Genomic DNA, 22,799 nt, shown 5'->3' on the forward strand with positions numbered 1-22,799 from the left:
ATGGCTTTGCATCCTCATAGCTTAGCTCCCATGTATGAATGAGAACATAAGATGTTTGGTTTTCCATACCTGAGATACTTCACTTAGAATAATAGTCTTTACTTCCATCCAGGTTGCTGGGAAATGCCATTAGTTTATTCCTTATGATGGCTGAGTGGTATTCCTCATATATATATCTATATGTATATCACAATTTCCTTATCCACTCATTGACTGATGGGCATTTGAGCTGGTTCCATATTTTTGTAGTTGTAATTTGTTTGAGTTCCTCGTAGATTCTGGATCGTAGCCCTTTGTCCGATGTATAGCCTGTGAAGATTCCCTCCCACTCTGTGGGGTGTCTACTTACTCTGCTGATTGTTCCTTTTCCTGTGCAGAAGCTCTTTAGTTAAGTCTCACCTGTTTGTTTTGTTGCATTTGCTTTTGTGTTCTTGGTCATGAAGTCTTCACCTAAGCCAGTGTCTAGGTGGGTTTTTCCAGTGTTATCTTCTAGAATTTTTATGGTTTCAGGTCATAGATTTATGTCCTTGATCCATCTTGAGTTGATTTTTGTGTAAGGTGAGAGTTGAGGATCCAATTTCATTCTCCTGCATGTGGCTTGCCAATTATCCCAGCACCATTTGTTGAATAGGGTTTACTTTCTTCACTTTATGTTTTAGTTGGCTTTGTTGAAAATCATTTGGCAATAGGTATTTGAGTTTTATTTCTGGGTTCTCTATTCTGTTCCATTGGTATATGTGCCTATTTTTATACCAGCGCCATGCTATTTTGGTGACTATGGCCTTATAGTATAGTTTGAAATTAGGTAATGTGATGCCTCCAGATTTGTTGTTTTTGCTTAGTTTGGTTTGGCTATGCGGGTTCTTGTTTGGTCCCATATGAATTTTAGGATTGATTTTTCTAATTCTGTGAAGAAGGATGTTGGTATTTTGATGGGAATTGTGTTGAATTTGTAGATTGCTTTTGGCAGTATGGTCATTTTCACAATATTCATTCTAACCATTCATGAGGATGGGATGTCTTTCCATTTGTATGTGTCCATGATTTCATACAGCAATGTTTTGTAGTTCCCAATGGCATATCAAAAAGATAATCCAGCCAGGAGTGGTGGCTCACTCCTGTAATCCCAGTACTTTGGGAGGCTGAGGTGGGCGGATCATGAGGTCAGGAGTTCGAGACGAGCCTGGCCAACATGGTGAAACCCCATCTCTACTAAAAATACAAAAGTTAGCCGGGCGTGGTGCGCGGGCCTGTAATCCCATCTTCTCAGGAGGCTGAGGCAGGAGAGTCGCTTGAACCTGGAAGGCAGAGGTTGCAGTGAGCCAAGATCAACCCACTGCATACTCCAGCCTGGGCAACAGAGCAAGACTCCATCTCAAAAAAAAAAAAAAAAAGATAATCCACCATGATCAAATGGTTTTCATACCAGGGATGCAGGGATGGATTAACATACACAAGTCAGTAATTGTGATACAACCACTTTGGTTTTGACTTACTAAATTACTAGGTGCAATTATTTTCTAGTTTTTGTTATTAAACCTTAAAACTACTAAGTAACCCCTTCCATTTCTTGTTAAAGATCGTAAAATTTCATACTCTGATTTATGCTGACTGATGTTAGATTATTTGTTTCTATTTTGTGACTACCTTAAACAATACCTATGAATAGTAAACTATTAGTAGTGTTTTGCTGTAATTAAATGTAGTGAGACTTATCTACCAAATGATAACCGAATTATGAAACACTGTCGAAGTTTTGGATTTACTCAAAATTCTATGCTCAGCAGCTGGAGGTAGGAAGAGTAAGGGCCCTCCCTACTCTTATGGAGAGGCGTACTTTCTCATGAGGGGAATACTCTGCAAGAATTAGCATCTTGTAAACAGCGGTGAATTCGACTAATTTGTGTACAAAAAAATATTTTTTGGTGTGGCTGCCGACAAAGAGATCCAAGAGGGTAGATGGAGTCGAGCTTGCTGAAGCAAGGAAAGAGAAAAGCAGTATTCTAGGCAGAGAGCAGGGCTAGAGCAGGAAAATGGCTAGGTGCAGGTCAGATGATTTACAGAATGAAATTAATCAAGTTTTGAAATTGGAAAGTATTCTCTGAGAGTCTCATTTGAGTCATATCATGGCAGTCTTATTTAAACATGAAGTGAAAGATTTTTTAAGTTGTCATGTGTTTTCAGGGTGTGAGAGAATATTTAAGTGATACTCTTTTTATCCTCCACATAAGAAAATAGGACTAGAGAAACCTATGGCTTCCTCACTTGTTGGTGGCCTAGCAGCCCCGGCACGCCATTCTCCTGCCTCAGCCTCCCAAGTAGCTGGGACTACAGGTGGCCTAATTTTTTGTATTTCTAGTAGAGACAGGGTTTCACCATGTTAGCCAGGATGGTTTTGATCTCCTGACCTCATGATCCGCCCACCTCGGCCTCCCAAAGTGCTGGGTTTATAGGTGTGAGCCACCACGCCCAGCAAAGCCAACTTTTCTCATGATTTTTAAAGGTAATTTGTAAAATCCTTGTTAGGTTTGATGACAGGTACCATATGAAGGGCAGCATTTTATAACCCGTATCTTAAACATCGTCTCTGGAAGTTAAGAGCCTCCAATGGGTTCTCTGTAGAGTGCACATGATACCGCACTCAGGCAGTTCATGGAGTGTAAGAAATATCTTAGTGCTTTGTCATTTCACATTTTAACCAAGAAAAAATACACTTTAATAAGTTTAGCTTATACTTCCCTTCCCCTTCAGGTATCTACTGTGCGTTTCAGTCAACAATACAGCTCATGTTCGACAATATTCCTTGATGACAGCACAGCCAGCCAGCCTTATCTTACAATGACAATAATATCGTGAGTACAACTATACTGCCAAGGGATGGATTCCTTTATTCTAAAATTATTTCAGCCATTTGGTTGTCCTCTTCCGCAATCAGTTTAAGAAATTGGAGTCAACTATATGTTGATATCCAGATTCTAAATATTAAGTATCAATTTCTCTTTTAATCTTAGACGTTGTGGTGGAAGGAAAAATCAGTTAGCAGAGAAGCAATCCCAGAAAAAAGTGTATCTTTTGATACCTTTATGCCTTTAGACAATGTTGAACACGGTGAGGATAGGTTCCCTTTATTGAATGTTTTTTGTGAAAACCTAGTGTTTCACTGCATTATAGGACTAAATCAGTGTGCACTACTTTCTTTGGACATTAGCCTTGGAAGAAGAAATAGCTTTTCCTCTTCTGGCACCACAGTGTATCTGCATTTGAATTTCTCCCATTGTGCATGAGCACCTCGTGGGCCACAAAGATGCGCTTTGAGAGCACCCTGAGATGAAGTTTATTTTAAAAGGAACAACAACTAACACCAGCACCAGCTCCATAGGGGCTGTCCAGTGTACGTTATTATCATCTCCTTGGGTTATGAGTATTGATTTTTAGAACACAGTTTGGAAAGTGCTAATTTAGAATATTAATGTATTTATCTTTAATTTTACTTTTCATTCTGTAAACACAACTAGCTTATAAACAATTTTGTTTCAAATTCACTAGCCTTTTTAGCTAATTCAATTGTCAGTAACTTTTATTTAAATTAAAAATGGCAAGTTTACACTCATAATAATATCACTTTTCTCCCGCCCCCTTTTTTTTTTTTTTTTTGAGACAGAGTCTCGCTGTGTCTCCCAGACTGGAGTGCAGTGGCGTGATCTTGGCTCACTGCAAGCTCCACCTCCCGGGTTCACACCATTCTCCTGCCTCAGCCTCCCATGTAGCTGGGACTACAGGCGCCCGCCACCACGCCCGGCTAATTTTTTGTATTTTTAGTAGAGACAGGGTTTCACTGTGTTAGCCAGGATGGTCTCGATCTCCTGACTTTGTGATCCACCCGCCTCGGCCTCCCAAAGTGCTGGGATTACAGGTGTGAGCCACCACGCCCAGCCTCTCCCTCCCTTTTAACAATAGTTGTGATGAAATTGTGTTTCAGCAAAAACTGGACTCAAACTCTGTCTCAAGTCCTGAGCTTTGGGACCTATTGAGTAATCACTAAATGTCTGTAGTCAGCTGAGTCTCTTAAATCTTTGAGCACACATACACAAAAACTGCTTTACCTAGAGTCCCTGGCTTCTTTTGAGTTCAAAAGATTTTCATGTGTTAGCATACAATTCAAAAGTAGCTTTGAAGATTAATCTTTCTCAAACAAATTTCATACTTTTTTCTTCATTATTCTACTTTTTAGAAGTCTACTTTTGAAAGTAAAGTAAGTTTTAATTTGCCATTAGCAAGTTTGAGAAATAATCATTTGATATATTCACTATTGGTGAAATAAAGGTTTATTGAGCAAATTAATAGGGCAAATTGGCTTCAAGAAAAGATTTTGAAAAATGTTTATGATGAGTCAGTAGTGCACTGTTGTCAGTGAGATAGGTGGAACTCACTGAGATCACTTATGCAAGGTTTTCTTTTTTCAAAATACGTGTCTGCAAACACATGTATCTTCCCATCTCCACTTTCCCTCTATCTCTAGGCACTGAGAAGCCTTTTAGGAAAATAGGGATAGATGTGAGGCATCTTTATGTGAAGAAAAGCATCCCAGAAGATTCTGATTTTCACCCTAGCTCAATCATTCCAAACTTTGCTGCACATTGAAATCACCTGGGAAACTTTTACCAACAATCTTGATGCCCAAAGTCATACCCAACACTCATTAAATTAAAATGTCTCATGTTGAAGATGAGGCCATTGTTAAAGCTTCTCAGGTGATTTTAATGTGCAGCAAAGTTTGAGAGCCACGGCTTCATTTGAGTTTAGGATGAAAAACTGCTCCTATGTGGTGGGACCTTGGGCAAGTCAGTTTTAAGGTTTGTTTCCCTGATCTGTAACATGAATGTTGAATTAAATGTCGTGTAGAGTCTTGGTCCTTTCTAGCATGTAACTTTAAATTCTGTAATTTTAAAATTATTTTACTTGAAGTATTATTGACATGTCCATCTTACATGCCAATGTTACAGGCTTTTTAAAAAGTGCTAATATCGTATAGACCTATTACTAAAATTGAGATTTGCCTTCCCTCAGTTATTTTGAGCCTCATTCTACAAAATTAGCTGGGCATGGTGGTGCATGCCTGTAATCCCAGCTACTCAGGTGGCTGAGGCAGGAGAATCGCTTGAACCCGGGAGGCAGAGGTTGTGGTGAGCTGAGATCACACCATTGCACTCCAGCCTGGGCAACATGAGCAAAATTCCATCCCCCCACAGAAAAAATTACCTGGGTATAGAGGCGCAACCTGTAGTCCCAGCTCCTTGGGAGGCTGAGGCATGAGAATCGCTTGAACCTGGGAGGTGGAGGTTGTGGTGAGCCAAGATCGCACCACTGCACTCCAGTCTGAGCAACAGAGTGAGACTCTGGGTCAATAAATAAGTAAGTACATAAAATAAATCGCATGGGACGAAAGGCTTTGGTTGGCAGAAGAGCATTTAACAAGGAAATCTGTTATTATTTATATATTATAATTGTCAACAGAAACGCGTCTTCTAACAGCATATTGCCTCGCATTTTGGTTTTCATATTTTTGTAAAAAACCAAGAAATGAAACAAAGTGTCCTTATGGTGCTGTTCTGAACTAGAAGATTTGAATTTCAGGGCCGCTAGGAGAGTTTCCTCTGCCCCCATTTTAAAAAGTGTCTTCAGGCCTAACAAATGATAACATCTATTGTTATGAATTGTTTTTCCTTCCACAGAGTGACCTTGGAGATACATCATGATATCACGCAAAGGTGAGCTTTTTAGAAACCTGTCTTGTTATTCTAGCTAATTACTTTGCAAGATATCAAGCTCAGTGTTAGGTCACAGCTCTAGACATCATAAGCTGTATTGTGCCTGCTAAAATATCGAAGCAAATTATTTGTGTTTTCTTTGTTCCTTAAGACTCTCTTAATTTTTAAATGATTGAGAATCTCAAAGAGTATGTGTTTATATTGATTATATTGATATTTACTGTGGTAGAAATATAACATTGAGTTTTTTTTCAAAATCTATTTTTAGTTTAGATTTCACAGCCTTACCACTGTTGATATTATGAGCTAGATAACGCTTTGTTGTGAGGACTGTCCTGTGCATTGCAGAGAGTTTGGCAGCTTTCATGGCTGCTACCAACTAGATGTCAGTAGTAACCCATGGCCCAGGTTGTGACAACAGAAAATATTCCTTGAGAACAATATTTTTAACAGAAATTTTTCATTGAAAAAATAACTTTTCTACAATCAAAAGTTGAGTAAAAAGTGTGTCATGTATTTATATTATTTAAAGTCTCTCATGTTGACCTTCATTGGAGACAACTGGATTCTCTAGATCTTTCTTTGCAATTTGCTTTAAAGAAGCAATAAGAGGCTGGGTGCGGTGGCTCACACCTGTAATCCCAGCACTTTGGGAGGCCAAGATGGGCGGATCACGGGATCAGGAGATCGAGACCATCCCAGCTAACACGGTGAAACCCCGTCTCTACTAAAAATACAAAAACTTAGCTGGGCATGGTGGCACACACCTGTAGTCCCAGCTATTCTGGAGGCTGAGGCAGGAGAACTGCTTAAACTCAGGAGGCAGAGGTTGCAGTGAGCTGAGATCATGCCACTGCACTCCAGCCTGGGTGACACAGCAAGACTCTGTGTCAAAAAAAAAAAAAAAAAAAGCAATAAGCTGGCCAGGCACGGTGGTTCACACCTGTAATCCCAGCATTTTGGGAGGCCGAGGTGGGCGGATCACTTGAGGTCAGGAGTTTGAGACCAGCCTGACCAACATGGTGAAACCTGCCTCTACTCAAAGTACAAAAAATGGCTGGACGTGGTGGTGCATGCCTGTAGTTCCAGCTACTTGGGAGGCTGAGACCGGAGAATCACATGAACCTGGGATGCGGAGGTTGCAGTGAGGCGAGATCTCGCCATAGCACCCCAGCCTGGGTGACAGAGGGAGACTCCATCTCAAATATAGAAAAAAAGAAGCAATAAGATGACCTAACCTCATGCAAATAGGTAGTTGGTAAAAGGTGTATTTTAAAGTTTTCAGACAGTTGTGAGTATTCTTTAATACTAAATCAAAACTTCACAAGTGCTAGTTTCTTAAATTAGTTACAGTGGCATTTTCCATATTAATAAATTTATTCCATCAGTACTCATTGATCTTTCTTCACAGTAAATGGATCTTTCGCCCCATACTTGCATTTATAATATGCATTAGTTACTTGGAATATATTGGTTTATGTTTTATTGTGTCAAAAATCGCTTTTAGTTTAACCACCAATCTTACTTTAAAATGCCTTTAAGTATTGAAAAGCTGTCAAGCCTACAGTAGAAGGAACAAGTTTTTCAAAGTCCTCAGGAAAGCTTAAATTTCATCATTGGGAACAAATATTTATTTTCTTGAAGTGAGAACGTCTCACTTCATTTATTTTTGAGAATGATAGTTGTACTTTTTTTTTAGACCGAGTCTCACTCTGTCACTTGGCTGGAGTGCGTTGGCATGATCTCAGCTCAAGCAATCTTATCACCTCAGACTCCTATGTAGCTGGGACCACAAATGTGTGGCACCACGCCAGGCTAATTTTCTTGTATTTTTGGTAGAGACAGGGTTTCGTTATGTTGCCTAGGCTGGTATTCTTGAGGTCTGAAGGAGCTCAAGCCATCTGCCTGCTTTGGCCTCCCAAAGTGCTGGGATTTTACAGGCGGGAGCCACTGCGCTGATCTGGTTGTAATTTTAAATAAAAACAATGTTCTGTGAAAAAAGTGATTTTTCAGTTCACAAATCACGAATTCTAAAAAACAAAAAACAACATACTGCAGTCAGCAAAGCGCTTCTTGTTAACTTTCCACTTATTCAGAATATTAAAGAGACATGTCAAGGTTTAATAACATTAATTTTTACTGCTTCCTCAAAGACATTCTTAAGTAATTCAGGCTATGTTTTTTAACTGTAGGGGTCAGTAAAGAATAGAATGACTACTGATGTAATTGGTACCACTGCCTTGATTTATGCTGAAAAACTAGCAGTTTTACCCACTTTTGCTTTTATACAATCATGGCAAGTGTCAATGAAAAAGCAGGCAATGACTTTGTATTACTTTTACAAATTTTTAAAATTTTTAATCAGCTTTCTCAGGTTTAATTAATATGATTCAGAACAGTGTTGGCCAGGCACAGTCGCTCGGGCCTGTAATCACACCACTTTGGAAGGCCGAGGTGAGCAGATAACCTGAGGTCAGGAGTTCAATACCAGCCTGGACAACATGGTGAAACCACATCTCTACTAAAAATACAAAATTTAGCCAGGCATGGTAGCGGGCACCTGTAATCCCTGCTACTCGGGAGGCTGAGGTAGGAGAATCACTTGAACCCGGGAGGCGAAGGTTGCCATGAGCCGAGATCGCGCCATTGCACTGCAGCCTGGGCAACAAGAGTGAAACTTGGTCTCAAAAAAAAAAAAAAAGAACAGTTTTGACCTCTTAGCCCTTCTGGAAAGGGTCTTGGGGATCCCGAGAGGTCCACAGAGCACATTTGGAGAACCACTGGTTTATCACACAGACAAAATGCATTAGTTTTTACAAAGTTTAAAGTTCATCAAAGACTAGCCTCTTAGAAAGGCAGATGAGTTTTTAATTCAAACAACAGAAAATACATAAATATGTCACGAGAGTATACTACAGAGAACTAAAGAGAAAGGAAGCTAGGAAATCTGAATCACGTTTACATTTGTTAAAGTTCATCACTACTGCTTTGTAAAACATTCTTGTGTTTCAGTGTGTGGTTAGAAGAGTGAAAATATATTTGGTTTATTGCCATTGCCTGTTAGGGAGAGTCAATACTTACAGGCACTTCTGACTGGTTATCATATAAAAGACTTCACAGTACAGGACATGATGTGCTGAGGAAGAAGAAGTCAGGAAATCCTCTGCAAGTCAGGATCCAGGAGAATTCGTAAAAACTGCTTTGGTAAACACCAAAGCACACAGGAGGCATTATTTTATAAACAAATGTTATACTAAGATATTAACAGTTTTTGAAGTAATGCACATTCTTATTTTATAGACATGCAGATGGATCTTTGAGCATATTTGATGAACAGTTATACTCATTTATGTTAAGTGGCACTTTTATTGCGGTTGCATTTTCATCATACACTTCTATCTGTTTCATGCTGAAATCAAAGGCATCTGTTTTAAAATCTTCCCCATTTCATGTTGCATTTAGCCATCTTAAGTGTTGTAAAAAGAATGTGCTGGAATAAGAACTGATCTGCAGTTCTGTTTAGTTAGTGAGCTCGTATGAGTAAATATATTATCCAAATAACAGAAAATGTATCTTTTTTTGTTTGTTTTTTAAACAGAGTCTCTCTCTGTAGCCCAGGCTGGAGTAATATAATGCAATCTCGGCTCACTGCAGGCTCTGCTTCCCAGATCCCTGTTCAAGCAATTCTCCTGCCTCAACCTCCCAAGTAGCTGGGATTACAGGAATGTGCCACCGTGCCCAGCTAATTTTTTTTTCTTTTCTTTTTTTTAGTAAAGACAGGGTTTCACCATGTTGGCCAGGATGGTCTTGAACTCCTGACCTCGTGATCCACCCACCTCGGCCTCCCAAAGTGCTAGAATTACAGGTGTGAGCCACCAAGCCTGGCCCATAAAATGTATCTTTCTAAAAGGTAATTGTGAGCTGTCTATAGGACCCTGCAAGTCACTACCCAGTTCTTGAAGCCATTCCTCCTCCTGTTCCACACAGGTTTCCACCATGCACATTACCCAAACAAGAAGTGGAGGTGGGAGTTTAAGTAACGATTCCTCCTCCATTCCATCGACTCCCAGCACCAGCCAGGAGGACCTTCAGGTCAGTGTTCCTCCCACTGCCAACACACCCACGCCCGTTTGCAAGCAGTCCAAGCGCTGGTCCAAGCTGTTTACATCTGAGAAAGGGAGTCACCCAGACAAAGAGAAGAAAGCCCCAGAGAGCCATGCTGACACCATCGGGAGCAGCAGAGCTATCCCCATTAAACAGGGCATGCTCTTAAAGCTAAGTGGGAAATGGCTGAAGAAATGGAAAAAGAAATATGTCACCCTCTGTGACAATGGCATACTCACCTATTATTCAAGCTTAGGTGATTGTATGAAGAATATTCACAAAACAGAGATTGACCTTCAGACATCTACCATCGAAGTCCCAGGAAAGAGGCCACCCCTAGCCCCATTGGGCTGTGCGCCCATTTCCAGCTCTAAAAGCAATGGCCTATCCAAAGACATGAACAGTCTACGTACCTCAGCCAATTCAGACACCGGGCTGGGTGACTCTGTATGCTCCAGCCCCAGTATCTCTAGCACCACCAACCCCAAGCTCAACCCACTCCCCTCTCTTCATGCCAACAAAAACAAACACCGAAGGAAGAAAAGCACCAACAACTTGAAAGACGATGGCCTGTCCAGCACTGCTGAAGAACAAGCAGAAAACTTTATCATTGTGTCCCTCACTGGCCAAACGTGGCACTTTGAAGCCATGACGTATGAGGAGCGGGATGCCTGGGTCCAAGCCATCGAGAGCCGGATCCTGGCCAGCCTGCAGTCATGCGAGAGCAGCAAAAGCAAGTTCCAGCTGATGAGCCAGAGCGAGGCCATGGCCCTGCAGTCCATCCGAAACATGTGTGGGAACTCCCACTGTGTGGACTGTGAGACCCAGAATCCTAACTGGGCCAGTTTGAACTTGGGAGTCCTCATGTGTATTGAATGCTCAGGGATCCACCGTAATCTTGGCATCCGCCTTTCCTGAGTCTGATCTCTGGACTTGGATGACTGGCCAGTCGAGCTCATGCAGGTTTTGTCATATATTGGCAATGACCTAGCCAACAGCGTCCGGCAAGAGAGCAGCCAGGGGCAGACAAAACCATCAGTAGACTCCACAAGGGAAAAGAAGGAATGGTGGATCCGTGCCAAATATGAGCAGAAGCTCTTCCTGGCCCCACTACCCTACACGGAGCTGTCCCTGGGCCAGCACCTGCTGCAGGCCACCCCGATGAGGACCTGCGGACAGCCATCCTGCTGCTGGCACATGGCTCCCGGGAGGAAGTGAATGAGACCTGTGGGGAGGGAGATAGCTGCACGGCGCTCCATCTGGCCTGCCGCAAGGGGAATGTGGTCCTGGCTCAGCTCCTGATCTGGTACGGGGTGGATGTCATGACCTGAGATTCCCACGGGAACACAGCGCTGGCCTACGCCCAGCAGGCCTCCAGCCAGGAGTGCATCAAGGTACTGCTGCAGTACGGCTGCCCCGACGAGCGCGTGTAGTATCTGTTTAATTTTATTTGACTGCAGTCTCCTTGGTGCAAAAACAAAATGGGGAAAATAAATAAGAATAACTCAGAAATTCAAAAGGAAATCACAAATTCAGCTAATAATAGCATTTTCAGTACATTTTGTAAACTAAGTAAATACATAAAAAGTTGATTTTTCTGACTATAAGAGATATTTTATGTCCTTTTGCTGAAGTGGATGTGTTAGTTTCAGGCCCTCCTGGGCCACATTGCCCGAGTCACACAGGCTTCTGTATTATGTATTTAGATAAGATGTGTGAAAATATATTTGAAAAAAGTTCATAAATATGTGTTGATTTTTGTACACATGGCACCTCTTTTTTTTTTATCGTATTTCACTCTGTTGCCCAGGCTGGAGTGCAGTGGCACGATCTCGGCTCATTGAAAGCTCCACCTCCCAGATTCACGCCATTCTCCTGCCTCAGCCTCTCAAGTAGCTGGGATTACAGGTGCCTGCCACCACGCCTGGCTAATTTTTTGTATTTTTAGTAGAGATGGGGTTTCACAATGTTAGCCAGGATGGTCTCGAATTCCTGACCTCATGATCTGCCTGCCTCAGCCTCCCAAAGTGCTAGGATTACAGGCGTGAGCCACCATGCCCGGCCCATGGCATCTCTCTTAATTCATAAATTGAACTAGATGTGAACTAATAAAGTGCAGCTAGTTGAGATAAAGAGGGTTACAGATTGGCTGGGCGCAGTGGCTCACACCTGTAATCCCAGCACTTTGGGAGGCCAAGGCAGGCTGATCACGAGGTTAGGAGATCAAAACCATCCTGGCTAACACAATGAAACCCCGTCTCTACTAAAAATGCAAAAAATTAGCAGGGCGTGGTGGTGGGCGCCTGTAGTCCCAGCTACTCAGGAGGCTGAGGGAGGAGAATGGTGTGAACCTGGGAGGCGGAGCTTGCAGTGAGCAGAGATCGTGCCACTGCATTCCAGCCTGGGCAACAGAGCAAGACTTCGTCTCAAAAAAAAAAAAAAAAAAAAGAGGGTTACAGATCATTGCACATGGAAAATATTCCCAGCAGTAAACACGTCCATTAATGTGATCTACAGCTTTTAAAAAGGAGCATCTCAGAATAAGAGGGTGGTACAATTTGCTTATTAAAATTGAGAAAGGAAAGAAAGAAAAGGCACACTGGACTATAGTAGAAAGGGAAAAGAAGGACTGTGATTTCTCATGATTGAAAACTTGATTTAGATTGCATACGGCTTTTGCTACCCAAGACCAAGTGGCTCTGGCAAGACAGGGTTGTTTTCCGAATGCCAGACCGAGGTGCCTTACGAAGGCAGCTGCTGATGGTTCCAGATGTAGAGACAGGTGATGCAGGAGGGAAAGCTGGATTGGAAAAGGGAGAGTTTTGTAGATGGGCTAAGCTCAGTGTGACTTTGAGAGAGCAGAGCCAGCAGCATCTAGTCATCATTTGGATGTGCAGGACTAGAGCATGAATCTGACGTAGAGCTGTGGAATGAAGAGCAACAGCAGCTCTTTAAATACCGAGAAAGTGTGTAGAATGAAATTGGACAAGCCAAGCATGGTGGTTTCATGCCTTTAGTCCTAGCTACTTGGGAGGCTGAGGTGGGGGAATTACTTGAGCTCAGCAGTTGAGTCCAGCCTGGGCCAGATAGTGAAACCCTGTATCTTAAGAAAAGAAAAAATAAGGCCAGGTACAGTATCTCATGCCTGTAATCCCAGCACTTTGGGAGGTCAAGTTGCGAGGATTGCTGGAGTGTAGGAGTTCCAAGACCAGACTGGGCAATAAAGTGAGACCCGTTTCTACCAAAAAAAAAAAAATCAAGAAATTAGCTGGACATGGTGGTACATGCCTGTGGCCCCAGTTACATGGCATGGCAGGCTGAGGCAGGAAGATCACTTGAGCCCAGGAGGTGGAGGCTGCACTGACCCATGTTCATGCCACTGCACTCCAGCCTGGGCAACAGAGACCCTGTCTCAAAAACAGATGAAGTGGATAGAAAATAGGTCGGTAAGGACTATTGTCTATTTAAAGGACAAGCCCGCAGAGGAGTGGCTACTAGAGTGAGAAGAGGAAAAGCAGAAGAGGATAAGAAAAGGCGAAAGAGGGCCGGGCGCGGTGGCTCAAGCCTGTAATCCCAGCACTTTGGGAGGCTGAGATGGGTGGATCACGAGGTCAGGAGATTGAGACCATCCTGGCTAACACGGTGAAACCCCGTCTCTACTAAAAAATACAAAAAAAACTAGCCGGGCGAGGTGGCGGGCGCCTGTAGTCCCAGCTACTCTGGAGGCTGAGGCAGGAGAATGGCGTGGACCAGGGAGGCGGAGCTTGCAGTGAGCTGAGATCCGGCCACTGCACTCCAGCCTGGGCGACAGAGTGAGACTCCGTCTCAAAAAAAAAAAAAAAAGAAAAGGCGAAAGAGTTGAAGATAGGCGAGGCTATGGTCACAGTGCTGAATGCTGCCACGCAGTGACTTGATTCAGGAACACTCACTGGATGCTGTCTCTGTTCCTCTTCTAAGTGCTGGGGTAGAGGAGAGGACAGGTGGAACACAGTTCTTGCTTTTATGAGCTTATGTTCTAGGAAGTTCAAACAAGTATTTTTTCAGGTAGTACGAAATAGCAGGAAGAGGAAGCAGGCTGAAGGGACACAGAGTGATTGGGGGCTATTTTAGGTAGAATGATAAGGAAGAGCCTCTCTAGGGAGCTGACATTTGAACAGTGACCTGACTGAGGGGATGATGGAAAACAGTGCTGACATTACAGGCAGCAGGATGACTGCCAAGACAGACAGAAAAGCATTTGATGTGTGTTTGAGGAACAAACAGCAAGGTGACCAGCATGGTCAGAATGAAGAATGAGGGAAATCTTGAATGAGAATAAAGCAATTCCATCTTGGATGCTAATCTGCCATGTTCTGATTAATCCCACTTCCAAGAATTCATCTACGATTTCTATTTTATCTTTTTTAAAAAATTATTTTTTATTTTTTATTTTTTGAGACAGAGTCTCACTCTATCTCCCAGGTTGGACTGCAATGGCACAATCACAACTCACTGCAAACTCCACCTCCCAGGTTCAAGCAATTCTCCTGCCTCAGCTTCCCGAGTAACTGGGATTACAGGCGCCTGCCACCACGCCTGGCTAATTTTTGTATTTTTAGTAGAGACAAGGTTTTACTATATTGGCCAGGCTGGTCTTGAACTCCTGACCTCAGGTGATCCGCCCACCTTGGCCTCCCAAAGTGCTGGGATTACAGGCATGAGCCACTGTGCCTGGCCGTACACATCCCTACTGAAGCATGCATTACCCTTTCCCTATGCTATATAAGCCCTGGTCAGGAAGGTGGGGGTAATGGTGCAGGGATCCACCATCTTGTCTTGGTGTCATCCCTGATTTGGTTCCTGTTCATAAATGCCTATTAAATGTATGTTTCTGAGAAACTTCATTTGTCAGCCTCTTTCTTTGGTATCTCAGTTTCCTTGACTTTTGCAGGTAGGTTTATATAAACCTGCCCACCAGAGAACAGGCAGTTTCTCAAAAAATTAAAAATAGAATTACCAAATGATCCAGCAATATCACTTCTGGATATATAGCCAAAATAATTGAAAGCAAGGTCTCATACAAATATTTGTACACTGATATTTATAGCAGTGGTATTCACACTCATCAAAAGATGGATGCAGCCTAATTGTCCATAGGCAGATGAATTGATAAAATGTGGTATATACATACAATAAAATATTCTTCAGCCTTAAAAAGGAAGGAAATTCTAACATGCTGTAACATGGATGAACATCAAGGACATTATGGTAAGTGAAATAAGCCAGTTACAAAAAGACAAATACTGTGTTCTTTCACTTATGTGAAGCATCTAGACTGAGTAAGCAAACTAATAGAAACAAAGTGGAACAGGGGTTGCCAGGGACATGGGGAAGGGAGAAAATGGGAAGTTGCTTAGCGGATATAGAGTTTTGGTTTTGTCAGATGAAAAAGTTCTGGAGATCGGTTACATGGCAATATGAATGTATATTACCCAACCCAAGGGTCCTCCTTGACCTCTGTTCCAACTGTATACTTAGAAGTGATTAAGTTAGTAAATTTTGTATATATTTTACCACAATTCAAAATAGAATAATAATAATTATTATTATTATTATTTGAGATCCCTCACTCTGTTGCCCAGGCTGGAGTGCAATAGCGCCATCTCAGATCACTGCAACCTCCGCCTTCTCGGTTCAAGCAATTCTACTGCCTCAGCCTCCCGAGTAGCTGGGATTACAGGCATGTACCCCCACGCCCAGCTAATTTTGTATTTTATTTTAGTAGACATGAGGTTTCTCCATGTTAGTCAGGCTGGTCTCCTGACCTCAGGTGATCCACCCACCTTGGCCTCCCAAAGTGCTGGGATTACAGGCCCTTTCCTCAAGTACCCATTTGAATATGTCCTCTGGCTTCCCCCAGGAGCCTGACTGGTACCCACAGGTGGGTGGATGCTGGCGCGCTGCCGGGCCCCTGTTCCTCTGGTGACTGGCCAGCCAAGTCTCCGGGAGTCTTGTTAGCGGGGGCAGGCGGTGGACACAGCACAAACTGTGAGCTCAAATCCACAGAACAAAAGTGGGAGAAGACACCGGCAGGATGGACTGCCACAAAACTCTAGGCATTCGTGACGTCTGTCCTTTAAATCACACAAGGCATCATCAGGCTTCAGACATGAGACAGCCTAAGTATTTAAGTACTTCAAATAAACAAATTGTTTTTCAGAATTAGTCATTGCTAAGTTGGCAAATTGCTATTTGAAACACTGGCTCTCCTTGACTCAGTGATTCAGCCAGCTAGTCCCTTGCCAAACTAGTTTGTTGGGCAAATTCCACCTTGAGAATGTATCTGCTCCTGTCAAAGCCAGATTCTCCCTGCCTGAGGCTGCAGTTGACCTTCTGACTCAGGATATGCTGACTGGGGTCCCTAGGTCCAAGGGTGGCCCCCTTGGGCCATTGTGGGCTGAACCTCTTCCATGATGGGGTGGGGGGGCAGGCCCCACCTAATTCACCCTTGACCTCATCCAGGCAGGTGAAGTTCCCTGCAGGAGTCACCTGAGCCCAGCCCCTCAGACCAGGATCCATCATGGTTAGGAGAATTTGGGGCTATCTCAGGTTCTTTGGCTACAAAGGGGTCCCACTCTTAGGGGTCTGCCCTCTATGGGGCACAGATGGCTTGCTGGGGTCCATGGGCTGGGCTGGGTGGACGGGGATCTGGTCACAGCAGCAGCAGCTGGAAGGCCAATGGGAGGGCACCAGGGCCTGGGGCCCATGTCTGGTCCTGGGCCTCCCCAGGCCTCTTGTCTTCTCCCCCGCGGGCATTCGGGATCTGTGTCTGGACCCAGTCTTGCCCAGGAGGTCTAGGGCCATGGGGTGTTGTCATTAGAATCGCAGTGCCCACACCAAGGCAGTGCATTAAATTAGCAGGGCAGGGTCTCATGGGCAGGGACCATGTGGAGGGGGTGGGAAGGGCAGTTGTCACCAGAGGCTGTGGTGGGCCTGGCTCTGGGCCGGGCAGTGGGCCAGGGTCTGCTGTGTGGCTGAGCTCTGACCACAGACTGTCTGGGGCTGGTGAGCTCCTGAGAGAGGGGACTGGTGCAGAGTACCCTAGGGTGGGAGCTCACGAGGAGGGGTCTGTGGGGTCTGGAAACCATTCTAGAGCAGGCAGACGACACTTGTCAGGGGAACAGGCATAGAAAGGACTCCTGTGGGGGTGGGGACACACAGCCTCAGAAGGAGCAGGGAAGGGGCTTTGACAGGTCCAGGGAGCATCCCTGAGGTTTCCTAGCACAATTCCCACCAGCCATGTCCCAGGGGTCTCCCCACCCCCCAACCCTCTGCAGTGCCAGCCCAATGCCCTGGGCAAAATATCCTGGACTCTGGCTGTTACAAAGGAGGACACGGTCATCTGGACCCGCCCGAGCTCCAGGCCCCCGACTTTCACAGCCCCGTCTGGGTCCAGAAGTTCATACATATATAAATGAAAAATGTGCAAGAATCATATGATTGTATTCCCTTTCATAAAGAGGGCCCCTCTAAATTGTTTAAGCCCCGATTCACCCCTGGCCAAAGGAGACAACAATGGCATGTGTGGGGCCGTGGCCTTGAGACCCAGAGGCCCTGCTGCCCACGATGCCCACTGCCCACCCTAGGGGGACTGGCCATAGCCCTGGAGCCCCCAAACACCATGCAGGAATGCAAGAGGGTCTCGACTCCCGAATCCCAGGCTGGGAGGGCCCACAGTCCAGTAAACTAATCAAGCTCCGCCACACCCAGGAGAGCAGCTCCGGGAGCCTGCACTGGGGAGAGAGCCTCAGACCCCTGCCCCAGGCCTGCACCCCAGAAGTAGGAGCACGGGAACACCTCTCCTTGGCTCCCGGCCAGCGGAAGTGACATCCCCCAGCCCTCTGGCTCCAGGCAGCCTCATGTCCCAGTCACTCCTTGGCCCACCCCTCCGGTTGGTCAGAGCTCACTGCCCAAGGGCACCTCCCAGCACCTCAGTGACGAGTGGAGGGAACAGGTGTTTACCAGGAGCTGGCATGCTTTGTCTCAGGGATGATTAGTGACACAGCCAGGAAGGCACGCTATCCCCGTTTTACAGATGAGGAAACAGAGGCTCAGGTTGGGCTGGTGACTAAGGGAAGCAGCGTGTGGCAGGTGGCTTGAGGCATCTCTGTCCATCATGAGTGACTAGGGAGCAGCCCTGCCACGCCTCATGCGATGTGCCAGGAGCCAGGGAAGCTGCTTTCTCAGGGATTCTAATTAGGACTAGAAGCATCTCCCTGAGTGGTGGTGGAGGCTTCTGTCTACTCCTCCAGGACTGCCAGGGGATAGGAGGGCACCACTGACATCACAGAGCCTCTAGGGTGAGTGAGCATCAGCTGAGCGGCGCCAGGTGACTACGCTTCTCCTCAGTGCTGTGCCCCCTCTGCCTTGGGCAAGGCACCACCCTGAACGCCCCACCTATCCCATGGAGGCTGCAAACTGCTCTGCAGAGCCAGGGTCTCCAGGAATGGGGAGGGCAGTCACCCTCACTCCACTGGTGTTTGTGACCCAAAGAACTGCCCAGGTCTCCAGGCCCATAGAACCCCCAAACCCCTTACTGGACCACATGGGGGACCTTGAGCAGCAGGCTTGGAATCCTAGGCCTTGTCTCCAGGTACATATCCATGCCCAGGCTTGGGAAGCTTTGGTCTCAGGGGGGCTGGGACTCAGGCCCTCTGCCTAAAGGAAGAGGCATGTCCAGATCTCTCCTGTCCAGCCTCAGCCCTGCTCCCTGCCCCTATCCGTCACGGGGTCCCTAGGACGGGGTTACAGAAGTCTCGTGCTGTCAGGGGATGCTGCTACCCCAGTGCCAGGGTGGTTCCGCCCAGCCCCTTCCTGCTGCCGCCCTCTCTGACTCACCTATCCAGCCTCCTACTGGGCTGGGGCCAGGGCATGTTGTATAACAAGCTATAAAAGCACATTGGGCCAGTCCTCAGCATCCTAGTTGGCCACTGTCTGCTGCCACATGATGCTGGGAGGCCTGGGGAAGCTGGCTGCTGAGGGCATGGCCCACCGCACCGAGAAGGCCACCGAGGGAGCCAGTGAGGACCTGGGGCTCCTTTCTAACCGGGCTGGGGGGATCTGGGGCAGACTGGGTCTGTTGGAGGCGGATCTTAGTAGGCAGGTGAGGACCTGGGGGGAGGCCTTGGCCCCTCAGGAACCCTGGTCTCCAGCCCCAACCAGAACAGCACGGAGTTGAGGGGTGCAGAGCTGGGGAGGTCTCCTGGGGGCAGGGCATGAGTCCTGGTGCTGGGTGAACACTGGCAGCTTGGACCCTTCCCTCTGGAAATCTGGGGAACCTTTCTTGTCAAAACAACCTATTCTGAATAACCTATGCAGGAAAAGGAAGATGGATTTTTATTTTTACCATAACTTTAAAGCTTCAAAGATTTCTTAACAAGTCACCAAGTCTGATCTGTTCAAAGTCAAAAAGGACATTTTCAATTTCATCCAAGTCCCCTACAGCATGTTTATTTGTATTTGTATTTGTATTTGAGATGTAGTCTTGCTCTGTCCGCCAGGCTGGAGTGTAGTGGTGCGATCTTGGCTCACTGTAAATTCTGCCTCGTGGGTTCAAATGATTCTTGTGCCTCAGCTTCCTGAGTGGCTGGGATTACAGGCACCCACCACCATGCCCGGCTAATTTTTGTATTTTTAGCAGAGATGGGGTTTCACCATGTTGGCCAGGCTGGTCTCAAACTCCTGACCTCACGTGATCCGTTCCTCTTGGCCTCCCAAAGTGCTGGAATTACAGGCATGAGCCACCGCGCCTGGTCCCAAAGTGTATTTTGTATGCGGAGGTCAGCAGCTGTGCTTGGGGAGGCCCAGCCAGGCCCCACCCATGGGTCATCGTGTGAAAAACAGTCTTGCCTGAGTTTGTGTCCTCTTTCTAAATGGCAGTAGATGCGTATTTTGTTTTTGACTCTGCAGCTGGTGTGGACCACCTGCTTTAACCTTTCACTAGCCTCTGAGTTTTCTATGATTCCTGTTGGGAGAAAAGCTGAGTGTTGGAAGAGAAACTGAGGCGGTGCTTGCATGTCTGCTAGACTTGCTGGCTCCTGGCTTCCAGCACTCCATTATCTCAAGTAGCCATACGTTTCTCATTCACTTGATACACCTTTTCCTTTCAACCCCCACATCCTCACCACCTGTTTCCTTGCTAGATCACCAATAAATAGGTGGGCTCCCAGAGCTCGGGGCCTGTGCAGCCTCCACACGTGCGATGGCCCTCTCGTCCAATTTCTCTCTCAAACTGTCTTTTTCTCATTCCTTTGTCTCCGTGGGACTTTGTCGCCCCCACGACCTGGTGTTGGTCTCATCATCCCAACAAATTCCCATTCTAAAGATGAGGGAACCCAGAGGTGGAAGGTAGAGTAAGAACCATTGCTTCTGACTCCGAAATCTTTCAGTTCTAGCACGCTACCATCCACACTTTAAAAACCCTGAAGTAGGCAGAGAATTCCCTCTTGTTGGAGGAATTGCTTTGAGAGATGTGGTTTTACTGGATGAGGCTTTGGAAACCGACCTGAGGCAGGCACCAGCACATCCTGAAAGGGGTGTGACCTGGCACACAGGCCCAGCCTGGGCTTCATATCTCAGCTGGCTTCATATCCCATCTGCTCATTGCCATTCCAGGCCGGGCAGGGCCAAGGGGTTTCAAGGACCCGTGCCCTCATGGGGCTCACTGAACTCGTCTTCCGGCAGCCAGGGCCCAGCATCTCCTAACGAAACCTGCTGTGGACGAAGGTCCTTCTTGTGCGTCAGTCTGTCCTGGCTGGGGGTGGCATCCCAGAGCCCCACCGTGGATGTCCAGGGATGTATAGGTCCATTGTGAGGATAAGCCAGCACTGAGTCCTCACCCTGGACTTGGGGGGCATGGGCCTGCTCTGAGCCCTCACACTGGATTGGGAGGGCAGTGGGCCTGCTCTGAGACCTCACCCTGGACTGGGAGGGCAGCGGGCCTGCTCTGAGACCTCACTCTGGACTTGTCTCCTCTGTTCAGTTCATGCCGTGGAGGAAGTGGTGAAGGAGGTGGTGGGACATGCCAAGGAGACTGGAGAGAAAGGTACAGCCGGCTGAGGTCAGGCGGGGAAGGAGGGAGGGAGGAAGGGAAGCCAGGTGCTGGGCCAGTCTGTTCTTTGACTAACCAGGTCAAACTCTGCCCCTGATGTCGCAGCCTTTCAGAGCCTCTCAGCTGGCAGTTATTTATGCTCATCGGAGGCCACAGAGCGTACTGCGTTAGGGCACAGTCTAGATGGTTCTCTCTGTGGAATGATAAGAAGACAAAGTCACAAAAGACTATGTGACAGCACACTGGGACAAAACATTTAACACGGCCAGGCATGGCGGCGGCTCACTCCTGTAATCCCAGCACTTTGGGAGGCCAAGGCGGGCGGATCACGAGGTCAGGAGATTGAGACCATCCTGGCTAACATGGTGAAACCCCGTCTCTACTAAAAATACAAAAATCAACTGGGCATGGTGACACATGCCTGTAATCCCAGCTACTCAGGAGTCAGAGGCAGGAGACTCCCTTGAACTTGGGAGGCGGAGGTTGCAGTGAGCTGAGATTGCGCCAGTGCACTCCAGCCTGGGTGACAGGGCAAGACTCTGTCTCAAAAACAAAAACAAACCATAAACTGAGTGACTTAGAAACAACAGAAATTCATTTCTCACACTCCTGGAGGATGGGAAGTGCAAGGTCAAGGCACTGGCAGATTTGGCATCTGGTGAGGGCATCTTCCTGGTTCGTGGATGGGCCTAGCTGTGTCCTCACATCGTGGAAGGAGCTAGCTCTCTGTGGTCTTTTTTACGTGGGGTGCTAATTGCAACTTCCCAAAGGCCCCAAAGGCCCCACCTCTTAATACCATCACATTAGGACTGAGGATTTCAACATAGGAGTTTTGAGGGAGAAGATATCATAAACATGTAGACATAGTAATAACATAAGAGACTTTGGCCTAATCTTGGAGAGGGGAGAATCTTTAGAACTATGACAAAAAAACCCAGTAGCCATAAGGGAAATATTAAATAAATTCGACAGTCCAAAACTTCGAAATTTTCTGTAGCCAAAAAAAAAAAAAAAAACCAAAACAAAACAACAACAACAAACTATAAACCAAGCCAAAAGAAAAATCACAAACTGATGAAAAAATATTTGTAATACAAATGATAATCCAATATAACAACCCAATATAAAAATGGCTAAAAGACATAAGCAGGCATTTTCCAGAAAAAAGGACAAGCAGGCAATGTACCCACGAGTAGATGCTCAGTCTCACTCACAGTTGAAGAAATACAAGTTGTTGGGGAAATTAAAACCAAATTCAAATTCATTCTGCCAGGAGGCCACTCCAGGGACTAATCCATTAAGATGGCCACATCCCACAGGCCACTCAAGGGGACACAAGTTCAGCAGGTGGATCACTAGGACATTCTTCCTCTTTCTTTCCAACAGCCATTGCCGAAGCCGTAAAGAAAGCCCAAGAGTCAGCGGACAAAAAGGTGAAGGAAGTCACTGAGACAGTGACCAACACAGTCACAAATGCCATCACCCATGCAGCAGAGAGTCTGGGCAAACTTGGACAGTGAGTGCACCTGCTACCACGGCCCACCCTGCCCGAGTCCCAATAAAAAGCCATGAAATCTGTACTTCGAGCCCTGGATTTATTCCCATTTGGAGGGAAACACTAGGCAAAGTGTTTTCTTGTTGATATAAAATATTTTACATATGTATGGAGTACATTTGAGTATTTATTACATGCACAGAATGTGTGGTGATCAGTTGGTGTTTAGGGTGCCCATCACCTTGAATATTTGGTATTACTATGTGTTGGGTACATTTCAAGTCCCCTCTTCTAGCTACTTTGTTTTCTTGTTTTTGTTTTTGTTTTGAGACAGAGTCTTGCT

At 45.8% G+C, this 22,799-nt stretch overlaps 1 long non-coding RNA gene and 1 pseudogene across 1 annotated transcript; both read left to right on the forward strand.

Moving 5' to 3' along the window:
* The window catches only part of LOC102119037 (arf-GAP with GTPase, ANK repeat and PH domain-containing protein 10-like), a 33,504-nt pseudogene extending 22,120 nt beyond the window's left edge, over positions 1–11,384 (forward strand).
* Positions 11,385–18,827: 7,443 nt separating this feature from the next.
* On the forward strand, positions 18,828–22,541 carry LOC102118666 (uncharacterized). Its single transcript, XR_012417698.1, has 3 exons — positions 18,828–18,931; positions 20,893–20,955; positions 22,348–22,541. It is a non-coding gene; the product is annotated as an uncharacterized lncRNA (long non-coding RNA).
* The last annotated feature ends 258 nt before the right edge of the window (positions 22,542–22,799 follow it).

Source organism: Macaca fascicularis, chromosome 9 (assembly GCF_037993035.2).
Source record: "Macaca fascicularis isolate 582-1 chromosome 9, T2T-MFA8v1.1".
NCBI lineage: Eukaryota > Metazoa > Chordata > Mammalia > Primates > Cercopithecidae > Macaca > Macaca fascicularis.